This window comes from Eptesicus fuscus, chromosome 1 (genome assembly GCF_027574615.1).
Source record: "Eptesicus fuscus isolate TK198812 chromosome 1, DD_ASM_mEF_20220401, whole genome shotgun sequence".
In the NCBI taxonomy this organism is placed as follows: Eukaryota; Metazoa; Chordata; class Mammalia; order Chiroptera; family Vespertilionidae; genus Eptesicus; species Eptesicus fuscus.
In genome coordinates, this window is record NC_072473.1 from 18,230,085 (window position 1) to 18,237,516 (window position 7,432).

Below are 7,432 nucleotides of genomic sequence, written 5' to 3' on the forward strand. Positions count from 1 at the left end.
GGGGAAGGGATACAAGTAATCATTAAATGACTTATATAGTCTGATTGAAAACAGTGAGACTTCCTGCTTGATATAATTGAATACAGCTGTATTATTTTCACAGCTTTGGTTATTTTTGCAGGTACCATATTTTCTGGCGTATAAGACGACTTTTTAACCCAGGAAAATCTTATATGCCCAGTCGTCTTATACACCGGAAAATACGGTAATAGAAATCAGTATCTGCCTAGGCTATGCCTGGGATAAGTGCTGTATTTTCCGGCATATAAGATGACTGGGCGTATAAGATTTTCCTGGGTTAAATAGTCATCTTATACGCCGGGAAATACGGGTATATATTAGGAAAAATGATCCATACTTATTATTTCTAGTAGCAACCTGGATAGACTCATCCATGGATTTGACTATTCCTATCAAGAATTTTAGGAAACAAAAACTAGCTGTGTGAAGTAAATAACTAGTGAAAAAAATACTGTAGAAGTTTGGGCTAGGGTAAAATAAAAGGAGGCTAGTCTAGATTCATTAATTTCTGGCTACAAATGTAGAATCCAACCAAGTTTAGATTTGATTTCATTCATGTTTATGACAGAACCACAAACAGCACAATTTGAGTGGATGCAGACACCACATTCCATGCATCCATAATTATTTCTGGAGGCAAACCTGGAATTTGGAAAGCTCTGTATGGAAAAGGAGTGAAGAATCTATCAGGTTTTAAAAAACAAAGAAACCATGAGCCTAATGCATTTTATACATTAGTTTTTGAGAGGGGCCATATCAACATTCAAGGGTCTACATATTATTTGGGAAATTATTTGATGTTCCATCTCTATAAATAAAAGCCTAAGTGACCATTATGATGGAACGACCAGAACAACTGGTCGCTATGACATACACTGACCACCAAGGGGCAGATGCTCAACGCAGGAACTGCACCCTGGTGGTCAGTGTGCTCCCACAGCGGAAGCACCGCTCAGCTAGAAGCTGGGTTCATGGATGGCTAGTGCAGCAGTGGTGGCGGGAGCCTCTCCCGCCTCCAAGGCAAGGCTAAGGAGCAGCAAGTAGAGCAGTAAAGAGCGAGTGGGCATGTGAGTGGTTAGGAGCGAGCAGGCAGGTGAGCAGTTAGGAGCAAGTAATCCCAGGTTGCAAGGGGGATGTCTGATTGCCGGATGTCCGACAGCAGGGATCAGGCCTAAACCGGCAGTCAGACATCCCCCAAGGGGTCCCAGATTGCGAGAGGGTGCAGGCTGGGCTGAGGGACTCCCCCCCATGCAAGAATTTCATGCACTGGGCCTCTAGTAGTTACATAATATCAAGTTCTAGCCCTAGCTGGCTTGGCTCAGTGGATAGAGCATTGACCTGCAGACCGAAGGGTCCCAGGTTTGATTCTGGTCAAGGGCACTACTGTGGTTGCAGGCTCCTCCCTGGTCCAGGTCCTGGTCGGGGCTTGTGCAGGAAGCAACCAATCCATGTGCTTCTCTCACATTGATATTTCTCTCTGTCTTTCCCTCTCTCTTCCACTCTCTCTAAAAATCAATGGCAAAATATCCTTGGGTGAGGATTCAAAAGTATATATATGTATATAAAGTTCTAACTATTATACCTTTATAAGGTCCACAACAGTTCTGACAAAGCTAAATTTTCTGATGGTCATCCTACCTTATAATAGAGAAACATGCAAATTGACCGCACCTCCGCTATGCCCATGATTGGGCCTGCGAGAGGCTAGGGGCGGGACTCCAGGTGGCCTATCCGGCCCGGGGACGATCGCCACACTGGGGAGGCGTGGCCCGGCCCAGCCAGGTGCTCCAGGGGGTCCCGGGGGCGATCGCCACCCTGGGGTGGCGTGGCCGGGCTGAGCCAGGCGCTTCCTGGGGGGTCCCGGGGGCGATCGCCACCCTGGGGGGCAGCCCGGACCGAGCCAGGCGCTCCCGGGGGTCCCGGGGAGATCACCACCCTGGGGGGGCATGGCCGGGCCCAGGCCAGGCGCTCCCGGGGGCAATCGCCACCCTGGGGGGGCATTGCCGGGCCAAGCCAGGCGCTCCCAGGGGTCCCTGGGCGATCACCACCCTGGGGGGGCGTGGCCGAGCCCAGCCAGCCGCTCCCGGGATCCCGAGGGTGATCGCCACCCTTGGGGGGATGTGGCCGAACCGAGCCAGCTGCTCCTGGGGGTCCCGGGGGTGATCGCCACCCTGGGGGGGCATGGCCCGGCCCAGCCAGGCGCTCCCGGGGGTCCCGGGGGCGATTGCCACCCTGGGGGGGCATGGCAGGACTTGCCCAGCCGCTCCCCGGGGGTCCCTGGGGAGATCGGCACCCCGGGGAGGTGAGGCGGGACTCGCCCAGCTGCTCCCAGGGTCCCTGGGAACATTGCAGGCATGTGGTTGCTGAGACCCAGACCAGGCCTCTGGCCACAGATTCATAGCTTTGCAGAGACCTAGGGCAGGGATCTGCCTCATCTGCAGAGAGACAGAAGTTCTGCAGTGCCCCCAAGACGTGGGTGGGCCCAGCCAGGGATCAAGGGGCATGGAAGGACTCCTGGCAGAGGGGCAAGGACCCTCACCCCTGAGGCGGGGGTTGAGGGGTGGAGCCACCTCAGTGAAGGGGTGCTGCACTGCAGGGTACTGGACTGACTGACATGATTCAGAGAAGCTCCCAGTGCTAATGGGCCTTGGTCAGGCAGCCTTCACACTTCAGAGACAGTGACTACTGCTCCTGCCTTGACCCAAAAGCAAGCTCGCTACACCCTGCCCCATGGCAGAGCATGCCTAGGCAGTGAGTGGGAAGCCTTCCACCTGCTTTGGAGAAGGGGGGGCAGTAAAGAATGGGGGGAAAGGAAAGAATGTGGAGCATCCGCAATGAAGAGGTGCTTGAGAAAGAGGCTGGGAAGCCTGACTGGAAGGTTTGTTCTGTTTGCTGGGCCGCTGCCCCTTAGGAAGCTCAAAGAGCATGGCTCTGAGGGCTTCCTGTGTGCTGAGTCAAGTTCCACAGCCAACTGGAATTGGCCTCAGTTTCCTGGTCTATAAAATGGATGAAGCGTGTCCCAGTGCCTTCACTGAGCTTTCATGGCCAATTGAGATACTATATAAAGAAAATGAGGGAAGAAGTGAGAAAGAAAAGGAAGGACAAGAAACACAAAAGAAAGACTGAACCCATTGTCACTTAAATAGGGAATATAGTCAGTAGTGTTGTAATGATGGTATGATGCCAGGTGGGTACTAGAAATATCGGGGAACACTTTGTAAAGTATATGATTGTCTAACCACTATTCTGTAACTAATATAAAACCTGAAACCAATACAAAATAATGTTGAATGTAAAGAAATGAAAATTGGAGTGAAATTTTTATAAATTTCAAAGTTTAAATAAAAGCTGTAAAGGAAGGAAGGGGAGAATAAAAATAGTGTTTTTCATTTTACCACTTCATTAAAAAGACAGTTGTCTTTATATGGTGCTTTTATACTTTTCTAAGTCATTATCTCATTTTAATTTCCGGGCAACTTAAAGACAAGATAAGTATTCCCTCCACTATTCAAAGAAAGGAAATCTTGGTGTCTGGTCCTAATGATTCAATCGTCAAGCCCTTACTGTAAAGCAGGGTTAGTAAAATTTTCTGTGCAGGGTCATATCTATACTAATAAAAGCCTTGGGGGTGATCAGGCCAGCAGGGGAGGGTATTTGGGGGCAATCAGGCCAGCAAGGAAGCAGTTAGGGGGCAATCAGGCAGGTAGGTGAGCGGTTAGGAGCCAGCGGTCCCGGATTGTGAGAGGGATGTGGAATCGGGCCTAAACCTGCAGTTGGACATCCCCCGAGGGGTCCCATATTAGAGAGGGTGCAAGCTGGGTTGAGGGACACCCTCCCCAGTGCACGAATTTTGTGCACCGGGCCTCTAGTATCTTATATTTTACAGTAAAAAAGAAATGATCAACAAACCAAACATTTGTCATCATAATGTTTGGTTTACATGTTTACATAACAATGTAAAGTTACTTCACATTGTTAAAGTATTTCTCTATTTACAGAATTTAAACTGCTAGAATGATTGCTTTCCCTTAACCAATAGTCAGAAACACTGCAGTGATAGAGGTCATAATTTGTGCAATAGTGTAGACATGTTCAAAAACAGTGTGTCATATCCCCTTCCACTCAACCACTCAGCACACACTTGTATGTATCACTTGGGATGCTGGGAGTTGTTTGCAGTTTCTACAGTTTAATATTCCAAGTCAGTTCTCAAAATGAGGTCATCTGTAGAACTGTTACAGATGTTATTTAGATAGGAAGCCTGTAAGTATGCAGACCAAGATTTGCTATTTTTGCTATGGGTTTGTAGAAAATGAATTATGTTGTAGTTGTGGAAGTTCTGAATTATAGATGCTAAGATATTTGGGAGAAATTTTTAAGTTTACAATTTTTTTCCCCTTCAGAAATATATCATTTATATTCTGTAATTTAATAGAATATAAATGATATATTCTATTAAATAGATCAAGTTCAAAATGTTAAGTTTACTTCTTTTCATACTCATATATGATACAATTAAAAAGAGAAACAAAATCTCATTTATCACAAACAATTATTGTTCTTTGGCAGAAGCAAATTTCATTTCTTCATCCTATGTCCCTTTCTTTGACTTCTTTCCCTTGCCTTCAGTCCCAAGAAGAAATAATCAAGCTATATACAGATGTCAGAAATTAATTCACTCTTTTATTAAATATCCAATAATAGAAAGTTTTAAAATGAATCATACAGAAAATATAATACAGCAAAAAAATTAAGAAAAAATCTCTTCCTTTGTCTATATCTACACTAATAAAAGAGTAACATGCTAATTGACTGTACCTTTGTGACACCCACCAGCCAATCAGGTGTGAGTATGCAAATTAACCCAACAAAGATGGTGGGTTAATTTGCATACACAGGCGCCAAGTGGCAGGGGGAGGGGTGGGACGCAGGTGTTCTGCACCCCCAGCCGCTCCAGGCCTCTGGGCATCATGGGAAGGCAGAAAGGCGGTGCTGGCAACCAGGAGAAGGAAGGCCCATTCTTGCACGAATCTTCGTGCATCAGGCCTCTAGTATGTGAATGTGTGTTCATATATACAGAAATAGATCATGGATAGGTGTAAAGAACATATATATATAGACATTATTTACCTATTGATCCACTGTTTTCCCCATGTGCTCTTATAGATCTCAAAACTAGTGTTTAGTTATGTTCTTGTCAAGCAATGAGAATACTTGAGTACCCTGGGAATTTTATTCCTTGGTTTTTCTAAAGTAAGAAGGCAAAGGGGCACCCTAACTTGTTTGGCTCAGTGGATAGAGTGTTGGCCTGCAGACTGAAGGGTCCCAGGTCTGATTCTGGTTAAGGGCATGAACCTTGGTTGCAGGCACATCCCCAGTAGGGAGTGTGCAGGAGGCAGCTGATCAATGTTTATCTCTCATTGATGTTTCTAACTCTCTATCCCTCTCCCTTCCTCTCTGTAAAAAAATCAATATATATAGATATGTATTTTAAAAAGAAGGTAAAGGGGCAAAGCCAGAGAGGATGTTTGAAGCATAGGAAAAGCAAAAGTGCTTTTGTATTTTCTTCAAAATTGAAGAGCTGAAAAGTAATCTTTTTAATATACATAAAACCTGTCATCTCAATGAAAAAGGAATTCAAAATTTCTAAACAAATGCAAAGGTTCCATTCTTCCAATATAAATTCTCTTTACATTCTTAAGGATTTTTAAAAAAAGATTTCTGATTAATGTAGATAACAGCAATTGAATACAATATTAATTCTATTCTAGCCCCGTTGACTTTTTTTTTATTTGAAAATTTAAGGTCAGCTTATTAAGTTCAATGATGAAAGCTGTCTGAAGAATATTGTTTTGAAAATTATTTTTCTTAGGGAAAAAAAGAGGAAAATCAACAGTCTGCCAGTGTCGCCACCGTTGCTGTGGCAGTCAAGCCTCTCTGCAGGCAGGGATAGTCTATTAATCAGTCAAGTCACTTTCTGGGTCAGCAGGATTGTATTCTGAATCATCCTCATCATCTTCCAGCCCCAAGTCATCCATTTCCTGGAACACAGACTCATCTACCTCTACAGTATTTCCAGCATCCTCTAAGAACTGAATATCAGATGTGTCAACATTATGATCTGTTTCAAATAGCTATTTCCTACTTAATTTCTTTTTAAAATATAGTTTTATTGATTTCAGAGAGGAAGGGAGAGGGAGAGATAGATAGAAACATCAGTGATGAGAGAGAATCATTGATCAGCTGCCTCCTGCACGCCCCCTACTGGGGATCGAGCCTACAACCAGGCATGTGCCCTTGGCCAGAATCAAACTCAAGACCCTTCAGTCCACAGGCCTATGCTCTATTCACTGAGCCAAACTGGCTAGGGCTTAATTTATTTTTTCTTGCTTGTTCTTCTACTTTCACTCTTTTTTTTTTTAATTTCCAAGAGTTCTGCATCAGACTTTGCTTTCCAACTTAAGAAATTCCCAATTGTATCAGGGGTGCCATGAAATAATTGTTTTTCTGCTTCTTTTTCTTTCTTTTTGATTCTGGTTTTTAAATTTGACTCACTCTATCATTTAATTTTCTTGCACAGCTGTCACTAAAGTAAAGATCCTCACCATACCAAGGTTTTCTTCTGCTTGTAATGCTAATAATTTCAAATGTCTGAGACATCAGTATCTTCTAGATTTTGTTGGGAGAATAGGTAGATGTCATAGTAATGGTGAAACTGGGAGTATTTTTTGCTAATACCATAAAGAAGTCTGGGTAGATGAACTCCAGAGCCTCCAGGTCCTTGTGCTGCTACTCACTATCATCTGTCATTGTGACCCTCACTGCTTGCTACCCATGGATTGCCCAGACTGCCCCCGGGACCATCACCACACTGGGAATGTGGGCAGTGGTCGGGTGGGTGCAGGCACACAGTCCCACCTGGAGGCCCAGAGCCCCTGTATTCCCATTTTCAAGCTCTGTGACCTTTGCGGATAGTGGTCAGTAAATGGCATCTATTATTATTATGACTGACTTCTTATCCACCTAATAATCATATTTGTCTCTCCATTTCTCTAGGAGGAAGTTCACCTCATGTTATAAAAATATTTTATTGGCCATCAACATACTATAGAATGCCTAATAGAAAGATCACTATGTGAAACTAGTGTATATGTGTGTGTGTGGGGGGGGGGAGGAGGTCCTTTTTATTGGAGACTCTGTATGACTTAAAGAAAATATTTATTTTACAACATCTACAGATTTATCTGTGGCATAATAGGAATTAAAGAAAAGTCTAAAATGCTTTTATATTTCAAAAGTTAAATGACTATTACAAATTCCCTATTATTCCCACTTTTTTCACCTTAGCTATGGAGTTGTGATTTAGCATGGCTAGTTTAGGAATGCTAAGGCTAAACTGACCCTCATTCCA

The 7,432-nt window shown here is 44.1% G+C and overlaps 1 pseudogene; it reads right to left on the bottom strand.

Annotated features, from left to right (window-relative positions):
* Nucleotides 1–5,978: 5,978 nt before the first annotated feature.
* Nucleotides 5,979–6,831, bottom strand: LOC103298411 (RWD domain-containing protein 1-like; annotated as a pseudogene).
* Between the last annotated feature and the right edge of the window lie 601 nt (nucleotides 6,832–7,432).